General features: G+C 43.2%; 1 long non-coding RNA gene across 1 annotated transcript; it reads left to right on the top strand.

Annotated features, from left to right (window-relative positions):
• Positions 1–9308: 9308 nt before the first annotated feature.
• On the top strand, positions 9309–9728 carry LOC113013411 (uncharacterized). The gene is made up of 2 exons (XR_003270828.1): positions 9309–9459; positions 9539–9728. It is a non-coding gene; the product is annotated as an uncharacterized LOC113013411 (long non-coding RNA).
• The last annotated feature ends 3175 nt before the right edge of the window (positions 9729–12903 follow it).

Raw genomic sequence — 12903 nt, 5'->3', positions numbered from 1 at the left:
TGCAAAATGCTTAACCGTGTCTCTAATAAAACCGCTGTAACTTCAGAGGTAATGTTCATATGTTGATTAATGGTTTTCTTTCGTTTTTGATGTACTGCAGAATATTTTTATAAAATCCCAGGCCAGGAAAATCACCTTCATGTTTTTCTGTGTTTTATCTTCAGCTACTTTGACACAAAAGCATCTGCTGTGACGCTCACACCTTTGATAAAGTCTTGCGAGTGTCAGCTTCCTTTTTATTGATACAAAAATATGTAAATGTACTGATCTGAATTATAATATTTCTGACTGTCAAAATTTCCCAGATTTAAATCGAATCAAATCGAATTAAATCGAATTAAATCGAATCGTGGATCGAATCGATTCGGGACCTTGTGAATCGGAATTGAATCGATTCTAGAAATCAGTGACGATACCCAGCCCTAGTTTAAATACACTGGGAAGTAACGAGGGGAATGAGACACAGAAGGAGGGCACAGCTGGGAGAAATCAGGACTGACGAGACAAGCAAAGCAGGACACATTCACATAAGACACGGACCATCAAAGTAAAACAGGAAGTATCATACAGAGACGCAAACTTGACACAGTGGAGACAGCAACTAAGAAACACAGAGACATAAACCATAAGGCAGAGGACTCTAAGAACCGAGAGACACAGAGGGGAACTCAAACATGCAGAGACAGACTACACAGAACAGAGGGGACACAGAGAAACATGAAAGGCAAGGGATCGAAACTAGAAACCATAGAATAACTCACACAAGTACAATATTACAAACATCACAAGGAACTAAAAACGCTGGGTCAGGGGACCCAGGACCATGACAATTTTAATAAACCATGTAACTCGGATGGATTCGATGCTGGCGTGACCACAGTGCACACATCTGCTGTTGCTCACAGTGGTCGAAGGGACCGCTCAGGGAGTTTGTGTGTTCGCTCAGACACATGAAAAAATTAGAGGGAACATTGGTTAGGGGTCCATGTTTTAAAAGAAATAATGCAACATACAATATACTTCAGTACAGATATGCATCTCACATCTTAGGTCTTAGGACATAGATATCCTTCTTGTACTGAAGGTGGTTCATCTTTAGAAACCTTCCAGACAATTAAAGCAGTTAGTTGAAACTGAGATGTATAAATAACCATGGTTATTCTAATGAATGTCAGGTATGGTTGGTTACCAGACTGCAGGTTTTTTCCTGTCTTTCAGTGCTCATTTCACTCATTCTTACTTCACGCTTCATCAAAGTCTCTCTTATACCCTGTTTCCCCCCCTTTTTCCCCGACTAGGCTTTGTTGTCTTTTGCTAGGTTCAGTTTTATTTATATAGCATAACAACAGTCACCTGAAGGTGTTTCATATTGAAATGTAAAGACCCTACAATAATACAGAAACAACCCTGGTAATCAGATGAGCAAGAACTTGGCAACAGTGTAAAAGAAAAACTCACTTTTAACAGGAAGAAACCTCTGGCAGAACCAGGCTGAGGGATGAGCGACCATCTGCCACAACCAGTTAGGGGTGAACAGAGGAAGACAGGACAAAAGTTTGTGATGGCATCATCGTGACATCGTAGGTGTGTTGTACAACTCTCTCTGTGCCCTTTATATTATACTACTCAATATGGTTTCTTGAAATTTATTTTCAAGTTGAACTTTGACCTTGGGTGCTAATAATGAAGATCAAGGTCAGTTGCTTCACCAACCTAGGTACTCATGTCCCTAAATGCATAGTAAACTGTTGTGAAGTTTGAAGATGAGCCATAAAAAATTGTGGGTAATATAATTATTATTATTTTTAACTGATTTTCACATTTGGTGAAAAAAACCAGCCAAGTTTAATATAGTCCGGAGATGGACAAGAAAACTACCTTACAAGGGAAATCATCTCAATTTTAACCAGTTTCCTTTATTGGATGTTTTGGCTAGATTCCTAGAACTTCATACACAGACCTGAGGATTTTTTTTTTTTTCGTATAGGGCTGTAAAAATATTTTTCGCTGAAATGCTGAAAGGCTTTTTTTTTTATGTGATTTTATCAAGATAGACGTTTGGAGCCAGCCTCAGGTGGTCATTCAATGGAGCTCAGTTTTTGGCACTTTCAGTATTGCCTTCATTTTTCAGCTCAGAAGATTGCTGCTTGGCTTTTCTCGCAGCTGGTTAAAACAGCTGCTTGATTGGCAAAAATGAGCTATAGAGGAAGCTAATCAAGGACAAGCGAGCCAGGTAATAATTTTTGGTGGATTTAACACTATGTGTGACTCTGTCCCGCTGCACACGGTAATTTCATGCAGTGTTAATATAAGATATTCATTCATTCAGGTCAACTATCCAGTTGGTTGAAAGGTCATTAATGAAATCCTCACTGTGCTTAACACAACAAAAACAGGTTTTCATAATGCATGCTGAAATGTTTCTAAAACACAGCAGCAGTGTTTGCAGAAATGTTTAGCTGTGATGAAAAGTACTTTGTAATACTGTATAATCCTGTTATCACATTGTTTGCGTGCAATACATCATTGTCACTTAATAGTTTAGAACACTAAATATTTTCCAAAAAACACTCAGTGTAGTTGTTGTCTAATTGAACATATGCTTCTGTCCTGTCTGTCTGTAAGCCAGCAAGCGCCAAAACTAAATCCTCTGACAGAGTCTTTGTGTATAAAATTTAAACAGACAACCAACTTACGTGTAAGTTGGTTGTCTGTTTGAGAGGCCAAACATACATTGGCCTCTCAAACAGTACATCAACATGGACTGTCTCCTCGGGCACTGACACTTCTATAAAGTTGAACAAGTCTTAGCTGTTCTGCTGTTACAAACGACATGACTAGGGTTTGCTGCAGCTCAGAGGTGTGATGTTGCTCTGCTGGACTCATTATAAATGTTTTGCTCTCCTGGCAGGCTTCACGCAGGGCAAACACAATTATTCAGCAATGCTCAGTGGAGGGTATTTAGCTTGGATGGTTACAAAGTGAGAAATGTTTAGACAAGGCTGGTCTGCAGGGTTTTTCGTGCTCTGTGTTCTCAGGGCAGCTCCATGCTTCTGTTAAAACATGGATTTGGTGAATGCTCTTTCACCTAGTCACATGTCACCAGTTGATACACAATGAGCCTTGTAGGCCATGCTGCTCCCCTTCACGCTCCTGCACACATAAACAAACAGGCAAACACAAGTTTGCCTATGGACATCACACATAACCACATAAATAAATTTACACTTTGTGTGAAATGAAGGTCAACTTTTGTAAGAAACACAGAGTATTTCGTAATTATGTGTTTTTGAAAAATCCTTATGTTATGGTTGCAGACTAACATTTATTGCATAGTGAAGGTACACCAGAAAGTGGGAAGAGAGAGAGAGAGATGACATGCAGCAGAGGGGCACAGGTCAGACTCGAACCCTGGCCGCTGCTCTTCGGCCTGTGGTCATTGTTCACCCGCTGAGCTGAAGTGGTGCTGAGGATGATGAGTTTTAGAAGAAAAGATGTAAACATGGGTATGAGTTTGTAATCCTGTGAAAGACTGCGCAGGCAAACATTTCAACAATTTAATAATAGTAGTAATCGTAATATTTCTAAATTTCAAACTGCATTGGGAATTCAAACATTCAGATTATCCACAGAAATCCCTGTAAAGGCTGCGATCCAATACTGCAGGACTGAAATAGTCAGGTCCGCAGGCAGCACTGCATTAGAAACAGGAATGACTCTATCATGGAAATCATGGGTTATGTACTTCTGAAAATTGTTATAGTCATAAATGCAAGTTAAGAGATTACATGTCACGCCAGAAAAAACAAGCACATGAGCAAACCATAAAAAGGTACGCACTGTAGAACATTGGTAGTAGAGTATATGTTTTGAAGCATAGGAGAAGCATGAAGAAAAATAATCAGTCATATTACCTCTTGGCAGAACGAAGGAAAAAATATTTCTTTAAGTTTTAAAATCATATTATTTTATTGTAGTTCCATTGAAGACTATTACTGCTCAGTGGTTTAACGTCACCCTCAGTAACCCAGCACATCAGTGAAGATTTGCAGAACATTGGCAGAATCTTAATGCCCCCATTTGCTCACTGCATCCCTGTTGTAGCACTGCCAATATTGCTCATCTGCCAAGAAAGTTAGAAATTTTTTTTTTTTTTTGGGCCGCACTGAGGTCTTTTGCGACTGTTAAGTTATTTTATTCAATGGAGTACAGAGAATCCCTCTTCTAACAACTCTATTCACAACATAACCGATTGACATAGTTCTGAAGGAAGATTTCAGGATTTTATGAAACTCTGGTTTCAAACTGCTGTTGATGACTGTTGGAGCATTTTAGAAAATGGAGCTTTAAGTGTGATGCCAGCTTTTTGTGGTGGAGGTGAGGTGGTGGCTGCTATCGATCGGCTGGCTTTCTGAGACAATAATCAGGGAGGCTGATGTCAGGCAAACAGTGGATCTACCTCGAAGGAATTGATTGCTTTAAGCTGACGGTCATTGGTATTCTTGTGCTGGTGGACAATGGTAGACAGACAAAACAGGGCACTCTGTCTTTGAGGGTCAGTGGCAAGGAGGAGAGAAGACAGAGGCAATGGGATTGGGTAATGAAGAAACGCAAGAACCGAAAAAGACAAAGGGAAGAAGGATGGAAAAAAAGAAGCAAGAAGGGAATATGCCTGGCAGTGCTGTCATCTTCACATGTGACTCAAGACAGCAAATCTCAAAAGACAAAATATTTCATTGGATGAGTGGACATATTTTGCTATGCGCTCTGAATAGTCAAGTCTTTGAGGTTGCAGCAGTATCTTTAAAAAAAAAAAGTTATAGTTTAAGCGGGCTACGACATATTTATGTTTTAGAGGGCTGGCTTGACAGATCCATAGGGCAGCCCTAGTTTGCACTACCAAACTTTTGCTCATCTCTTACTGCCAGCTAGTCACTATGGAGGAGTCAGTTTGAAATCATGTCAAGAAATAGCGCTCTTGCTAACTAATGTAAATGTTCTATTTGTGTGATTGTTTTAATTGATTGTTGATTGATCTCTGATGACCTGTGGTGCAACGGCCCTTTTAGACAAGGATTCTGGACTTTTTGTGGAGAAAACTATTTAAAACTAAAAGCCAACCATCCAACGTTTGACAGTTAATACTGTAAGGAGCCACCTGTTTAGGGGACAGAGGAGCTGGGTACTTGTCTCTAAAGCCCTTAATGCCATCTATATGCAGGGAGCCATGTTTTTTTTTTATTGTAATGTAACTCAGGCACTCCGGGATGATTATGCTACCCAAGAAAACGCATTACACAAACTGATTGTAGAAGCATTGTGATAAGTTTCCTATTTGTATAACATCCCCACTTCAGTATCCTAAATAATATCCTGAGATATTTTTGTTTTCTGCCAACATTTTGTAGCAGTGCTTTTGTGAATTATTGTCACATGATATAATTTGTCATTGTGAAACAAATACAAACAACAGCTCCCCGACCCTCATTCACAACCCCACCCTGAAGTTTTTATTGCCTTAATTCAGCCTTAAGGCAAGGCTCTGGTGATGAGAGACCAAGCCGCATGACTCATTTGTTTATAAAAAGATGGCGGCTGTCTGCCACAGACCTGTCAGAGTTTGTGATCAAAGCGGAAGCAGGCTAATGTTGAGGAATGAGAAGTTTACATATGCTTGGAATGCCGTTGGCAGCAGAACTGGTGTGCATTGCTATTAAGCATGTGATGACGAGACTGTGACAAAATGTTAGTTTGTTGATGACTAAATAAGAAAATAAATTAGTGTATTATCTGAAGATATTTCATTGACTACTGTATTGTCATTTTCCCTCCAGCTTTATTTCCTGCCAGTTTGTATTCTGCCAAGAGACTTTTTTAGCTATGAAGAGTTCTTTCACTTGTTCTCACTAAGAAGGTAACAGGTTCCTCTGTGTCATTTGTCTTGTAAAAATGAAAGAGTTTTATAACTACACAGTGATTGCTTCTCCTAATACCGTGAGCTGTCAGAGCGGCTGATGCTTTTCTTTTTTCTTTTGGGTTAAATACTGTAGGTTTACTAAAGGGATTCTTGATACAGATGATCACAGCTTGGCTCCAGTACATGTCTCATCCCCTTGCAATTTTATCAATCTTTTATCCAACTTTTGAGGCTTTACTGAACTATTTTAGAAACTTTTCTTCCCGCTGGTTGGATATTGTCTCCCCTTCCTAATTTAGATTCCTTTTGTGGAAGCTTATATACGGGGGGTCTGTTTAACTTTATGTGGATAAAACTGCCTTACAAATACTGACCTACAGTAGTCCATATTTCCCCACAGTGCCAAATGTAATTTTGCTTTTATTCTAGAGTTAAAGCAAGACTGGAGTCCTGTGAAAAAGTGCTGGAACTATTTCCCATGGAATGGGATGCCACTTTTTGGCATCCCATGTGCATCACCACAGTGGTTTTAAACCAGACAATCAATATGCCATTAAAGAGCAGACTTTAAGGTTTAATTCATGGGGTTTAACAAAAGTATTGTATTAACTATCAAGGAATTTCAACTATTTTCATAAATAGTCAACCATTTTCAGATGCTCAAAAGTAATTGGTCAAAAACTAGAACTCACTGACATCACCAGTGTTGTTTCCTCCCTTAAGATATGAAAAAAAAAGGCAGAACAAGTTAAGAAAAGAGATTATTTTTAAAGATAAGGACTCATCAGTGAGATTTGATAGAGTGGAAGTTTAAAACTATCACTGAAGCTCTCAGTGATGAACTATGTTGGACTGGTGCAGAGTGGCTATGATGTTCATGGTGTCATGACCCTGTGCCTTCTCGGCTGACTCTGTATGGCTACAAGTGTTTTTGTTGTGCTGTCGTGATGGCTCCAGCCCCTGGCTCGGACACCTGCAAGCAATCATCTCACCCACTTCTTAAGGCGGCTGCTGAGAGTGCTTCCTCGCTGGATTATTGTGTAACACTCGTCAGTGTCATCACCTATCTGAGCCTTTTTCTGAGTTTCTGTCGTGCCACTACTTACCTGCCTTTCCTCTCTGTGCCAGGATTCTCGCCAGCCTGAGGACCGCCGTTGGTGAGCTAAAGCCGGAGTCCGAGCTACCTGAGCTTCAGTGGATTTTGTACATAGCCCTCTTCTTCCCGTGCCTGTGCTTCCCGGAGACCCTCTTCCTGTGCCCCCTCACCTGTATATATTCGCACCTGGTGTCTGTGTGTGTAAATAAATCACGAACTTAAGTGACGGTCTGCCACCGACCCTTCATAAAGGACTACAGTAAGATCGCCTCACCTCTCACTGCGCTTACCTCTCCCAAAGTTCCTTTTCAGTGGGACCTCTCTGCTCAGGAGGCCTTTTCCCTACTAAAGGAGAAGTTCACTACCGCCCCCATCCTCCGTCAGCCCAACCTCAGGCAACCGTTCGTGGTGGAGGTGGATGCTTCGGACTCTGGAGTGGGAGCAGTTCTGTCTCAACGATTTGAAGGTACGCTCCATCCCTGTGCATTCTTTTCTCGTCGTCTCTCACCCGCAGAACAGAACTACGGCATCGGTGCTAGCTGCTAGCGGTCAAACTGGCCCTGGAGGAGTGGAGGCACTGGCTTGAGGGCGCGGAACACCCGTTCATCGTGTGGACCAACCATAAGAACCTTGAGTACATCCGGTCCGCCAAACGCCTAAATTCACGACAAGCCAGGTGGGCCCTCTTCTTCACAAGATTCAATTTCACCATCACTTACAGACCAGGGTCGCGCAACGTGAAGCCCGATGCACTCTCCCGTCAGTTTTCCAGTACGGAAGGAGACTCCGATCCAGAACCGATTCTTCCAGCTACCTGTGTTATTGGAGCTGTCACATGGGAGATCGAAGCTCTCGTGCGCGAGGCCCAGGATACTGACCCCGACCCGGGGACGGGCCCCCCTGGTCGGTTGTTTGTCCCTGCTGCTGTCCGACCTCAGGTACTCCACTGGGGCCACACTGCCCGGTTCACCTGTCATCCAGGAGCCCGCCGCACCATCACCTTCCTCCAGCGGTTTTTCTGGTGGCCCACCTTGGACAAGGACGCCAGGAAGTACGTTATGGCGTGCACCACGTGTGCCCGGAACAAACGTCCCAACCGACCACCCGCTGGGCTTATTCAACCACTCCCCACGCCAGGACGGCCATGGTCTCACATAGCGCTGGACTTCGTTACGGGGCTCCCACCGTCATCCGGTAACACCACCATCCTCACTATTGTTGACCGTTTTTCTAAGTCGGCTCATTTCATCGCCCTCCCCAAGCTCCCTACAGCCCTGGAGACCGCCCAGCTGCTCACCACCCACGTCTTCCGGCTTCATGGCATTCCGATGGACATCGTTTCCGACCGGGGACCCCAATTTACCTCTCGGGTTTGGAAGGAGTTCTGCATGCAGATCGGCGCCGCGGTCAGTCTCTCTTCAGGCTTCCACCCTCAGAGCAATGGACAGGCCGAGCGTACCAACCAAGAGCTCGAAGCGGCACTCCGCTGTGTCGTCTCTCTCAACCAGGCCACTTGGAGCGAGCAGCTCCCCTGGATTGAGTACGCCCACAACTGCCTGACCTCTTCAGCCACTGGACTGTCGCCGTTCGAAGCCTCATTGGGCTACCAACCACCCCTGTTCCCGGCCGTGGAGGGTGAGCATGCCGTCCCATCGGTACAACATCATTTCCGCAGGTGCCGCCGGGCCTGGCGGTCCACCCGAGCCGCTCTGCTGCGGACGGCGGAGCGCAATAAAGAGATCGCTGACCGCCACCGGATCCCTGCGCCTGCCTATACAGTTGGGCAACAGGTATGGCTCTCCTCACGCTTTGTTCCCCTTCGTGCAGAGTCGAAGAAACTTTCCCCGGCTTTCATCGGTCCGTTTGAGATTGAGGCCCTGGTCAATCCGGTATCCGTCCGTCTGAAGCTGCCTCGCAATATGCGTATCCATAATGTTTTCCATGTCTCCCAGGTCAAGCCCGTGCTCTCCAGCCCGTTGTGCCCTCCTTCCGGACCCCCTCCGCCCGCCCGGCTCGTGGATGGGCAGGAAGTGTTTAACATCACCCGCATTATGGACTCTCGGCGGCGGGGGCGGGGCGTCCAGTACCTGGTGGACTGGGAGGGCTACGGGCCAGAGGAACGTTCCTGGGTGCCCCGGTCGGCGGTTCTGGCTCCTGGTCTGCTCCGCGAGTTTCACCGGCGGCATCCGGGTAAGCCGGGTGGGTCGCCGAGGGGCTCCCGTTGAGGGGGGGGTACTGTCATGACCCTGTGCCTTCTCGGCTGACTCTGTATGGCTACAAGTGTTTTTGTTGTGCTGCATCTCTCTCTCTCCCCTGCACTGCGCTCTACCGGGGCGGAGTCATGACGGCTCCAGCCCCTGGCTCGGACACCTGCAAGCAATCATCTAACTCACTTCTTAAGGCGGCTGCTGAGAGTGCTTCCTCGCTGGATTATTGTGTAACACTCGTCAGTGTCATCACCTATCTGAGCCTTTTTCTGAGTTTCTGTCGTGCCACTACTTACCTGCCTTTCCTCTCTGTGCCAGGATTCTCGCCAGCCTGAGGACCGCCGTTGGTGAGCTAAAGCCGGAGTCCGAGCTACCTGAGCTTCAGTGGATTTTGTACATAGCCCTCTTCTTCCCGTGCCTGTGCTTCCCGGAGACCCTCTTCCTGTGCCCCCTCACCTGTATATATTCGCACCTGGTGTCTGTGTGTGTAAATAAAACGTGAACTTTAGTGACGGTCTGACTCCGAGTCCCTCCTGAGCCTGACACATGGTCAGTGTTAAGCTTTATCAAACACAGCAGACATCTGTTTACATTTAAGCCGATGATGCTGATTACATTCACTCAGTTGGAAATGAGTTATGATAGCACACGTAATATTGGGTTATGTTTTGTTGAATTTAGTTTTGTAAATCTATTAACAGCAGACAGCACAGCCCCGCTGATCTGATCTGTATATTCAAGCTACCGAAGCTCAGAATAGGAATCATTGTAACTTGTTCCTAATTTATTCCCTTCTCCATGTAACTGATATTAAGTTCCCCTCTTTATATTCATTTTTTAGAGTAACACCAAGTTATCGATCTACAATGTAGGCAACAGCAAACAGAGTCAGGTTTTCAAAAATTCCCTCAGTTCTTCTCACCTTACATTCTAAAAAACAGATGTTCATAGTATGTGAATTCATTAGAAATAGATTTTAAGTTGAAATAACATTTGTAGTAAGAATTCACTGACAGCAAAACATGTGTGCCTCCACCATGACCGTTGATGTGGTATGTTTTCCACCCCTTTTATAGATGAAATAATTTACTAAGGATCTACTGAAGTTCTTGTTGTTGCTCTGTTAATGTCATGACCACAGTTCAGGGAGGACTGAAATGGGAGACTTTGGGGAAAACTTTAACAAGTTTATTTACAACAAGAAGATTCACAAGAGCTTGGGGAAAAGGTTTCTGGTTAAAGTCCAGGGTCCAAATAAACAGGCAGTTTCACACTTCCTTGCATCATAGAATTTCTCTCTCAGACAATTTCTCTCTTACTCCAATCTCTAGAGTTTCTGCACAGAGGAAACAACGAGGTAAGAAACTCACAGGGGGAAAGCAGAGAAAACTTTCAAGCAAGGCAGCCACTTTACTAAGGCTACGTTCACACTGCAGGCGAAAGCGCATCAAATCCGATTTTTTTGACCCTATGCGACCCATATCCGATCATGGTATGACAGTGTGAACGGTACAAATCCGATATTTTCAAATCCGATCTGGGTCACTTTTGTATGTGGTACTGAATCCGATACATATCCGATGTTTTAGAAAGCGACTGCTGTTTGAATGGTCATGTCGCATTAAATCCGTCTTTTACGTCACTGACACAAGACAGACGCTAATTATCAGCGTCGGAGAAGACATCGTGAACGCTTCCTGGCCATCCAGTGTAGATGTCAGTGAAACTGTTGGGAAGACAACGTGAACATGTTATTTGTACTGTATAATCTGCAGATTCTGACAGAAATCTGCAACTATCCTTTGAAGCACCGCTCCGCTCTAAAACAGCAATAAGGATCATTATTAGGTTATTTACATTATTATGTAAATAACAAAATAACTTAAAGCAAAACTTGGGAAACGTAAAATCCGAAGTCTTTATATTAAGGGCCATCAGTCAAACAATACTGTTTGCTCTGGGTCTAAACAGAGCGCGTTGTGTGTGACGTCTTCTTTTGCGCATGCGAGCCGCTTTGAGCGTTCACACTAGAGCACGTTTGCTGTCGCATTTTATTTGTAGTGTGAACAAGCAGACAAAAAAATCGGATTTGATCAAAAAATCGGAATTGAGCATTAAGACCTGCTGTGTGAACGTAGCTTAACACTTGTTAGCTCAATGATCCAGCAATGACTGGCAGGGTTCCATAACCTTAAGTGGTGACAGCTGATAAGAAGAGTTTGCAGGTGAGGTTATTACCTCCAAGTATGCAGAGGTGAAGGACAGAACCCAGGAAAAGTCCTGCCCCCGAAAAACACAAGGGGGAGGTTAAATCACAAAACATACTCACACACTCACAAAGACAGAGGAGTGGGAGAGAAAGAACAACAAGAGAAAAAGAGAGACCGTTTGAAAATGGCTAGGAAGCACAGGAGGACTGGGAGACCATGGCAGTTAAAAAGTGTTTGTTTGTTTTTGGGGTTTTTTAGGGTTTAAGTCTAATGATGGGCTTCTTCACTTGCCTCATCATCTTGTTGGATCTCTTATTGACTTCCAGTAAACAGCTAACAAATGCACCTTTGTTCAATATTTGGAACTGGCCTCTCTTGGCATTGAAACTCCTTGTCAATCAATTGTCCGATTACTTTAAAACGTGTGAGAATGGGGGAATATCTGTAAAGATTACTGCAAGTCTGGAATAGTTTTGTTAAACACTTTAAATTAAAGCTGAAAGTCTCCCACATTTTGATTATTTGGTTTTAAATCTTTTTGACCTATGTTTGATCCTACAGATCATTTTAAAAATGTATTTTAAAAAGATGGTAAACCAATGTTAATATTCTTTTTGATTTTGATTTTTTTTTCTTTATTTATTTTTTTGTTCAAAGAACAGAGTGTCTATTAGAGGAATAACAACTTTTACAGACCTGTAAATCATCCAGCTGACTGGGCTGGGACATCTTCCTGCTCAGATTTTAATGAAGTTAAGTGCCACAAATTGCACTTTCTGCAATGTCATCCTTGAAAGGAAACAAAGAGAACTGAGTAAAACTTGTAGAGGCCCCGACCCCAAAAGCCAATCTTTTTAGTTTCCCATCCACTGGATTTGATATTGACTTCACATCTGTATATTTTCAGAATATATGCAAAAGGTATCGGTTTTACCGCAAGATGGGCCACAAATACCTACTAGGATATATTTTTCATTACCTGTTAAACTGTTTAAAAGTGTACTTGAGGTACTCTTTAAATTTGATCATGACACAGGCTTCTCACACAGTTATATTAAGCACAGCAGTGAGAGGGGAAAAAAAAAGCCTATTATGACTTGGTATTTGCAAAAATAAATTGCCTTGCTGTTAGATCCTGACCTTTACCTTCAGCTAATGGTGAAGAAGTGCTGCCTCACAATCTGATGCATTGCCCTAAATCACAATGTCACCGTAAACTCAGATTACAAAGTAGATTTTCACTCAACCTTATCTTTGCTTTAAGTATTGTTCAGCCATCTGGCATGCTAGGGTTACACCAGCCAGTTCTTCTTCTGTTTCGGCATGTATATGACAGATCCTATGATATAATCTTAGCTGCATCACTGGCTAAGAAACAAGAAAAGGACTGATGACCAAAATAAAACTTTGCTGTTTAAATCTGCGTTAAAGGAAAACTCAATTTATTTTTCAGTCTTTTTTATTTTTTTTATT

The sequence above is a fragment of the Astatotilapia calliptera genome, chromosome 20 (genome assembly GCF_900246225.1).
Source record: "Astatotilapia calliptera chromosome 20, fAstCal1.2, whole genome shotgun sequence".
Lineage (NCBI taxonomy): Eukaryota > Metazoa > Chordata > Actinopteri > Cichliformes > Cichlidae > Astatotilapia > Astatotilapia calliptera.
This window is presented reverse-complemented; position numbering and strand designations above follow the sequence as displayed.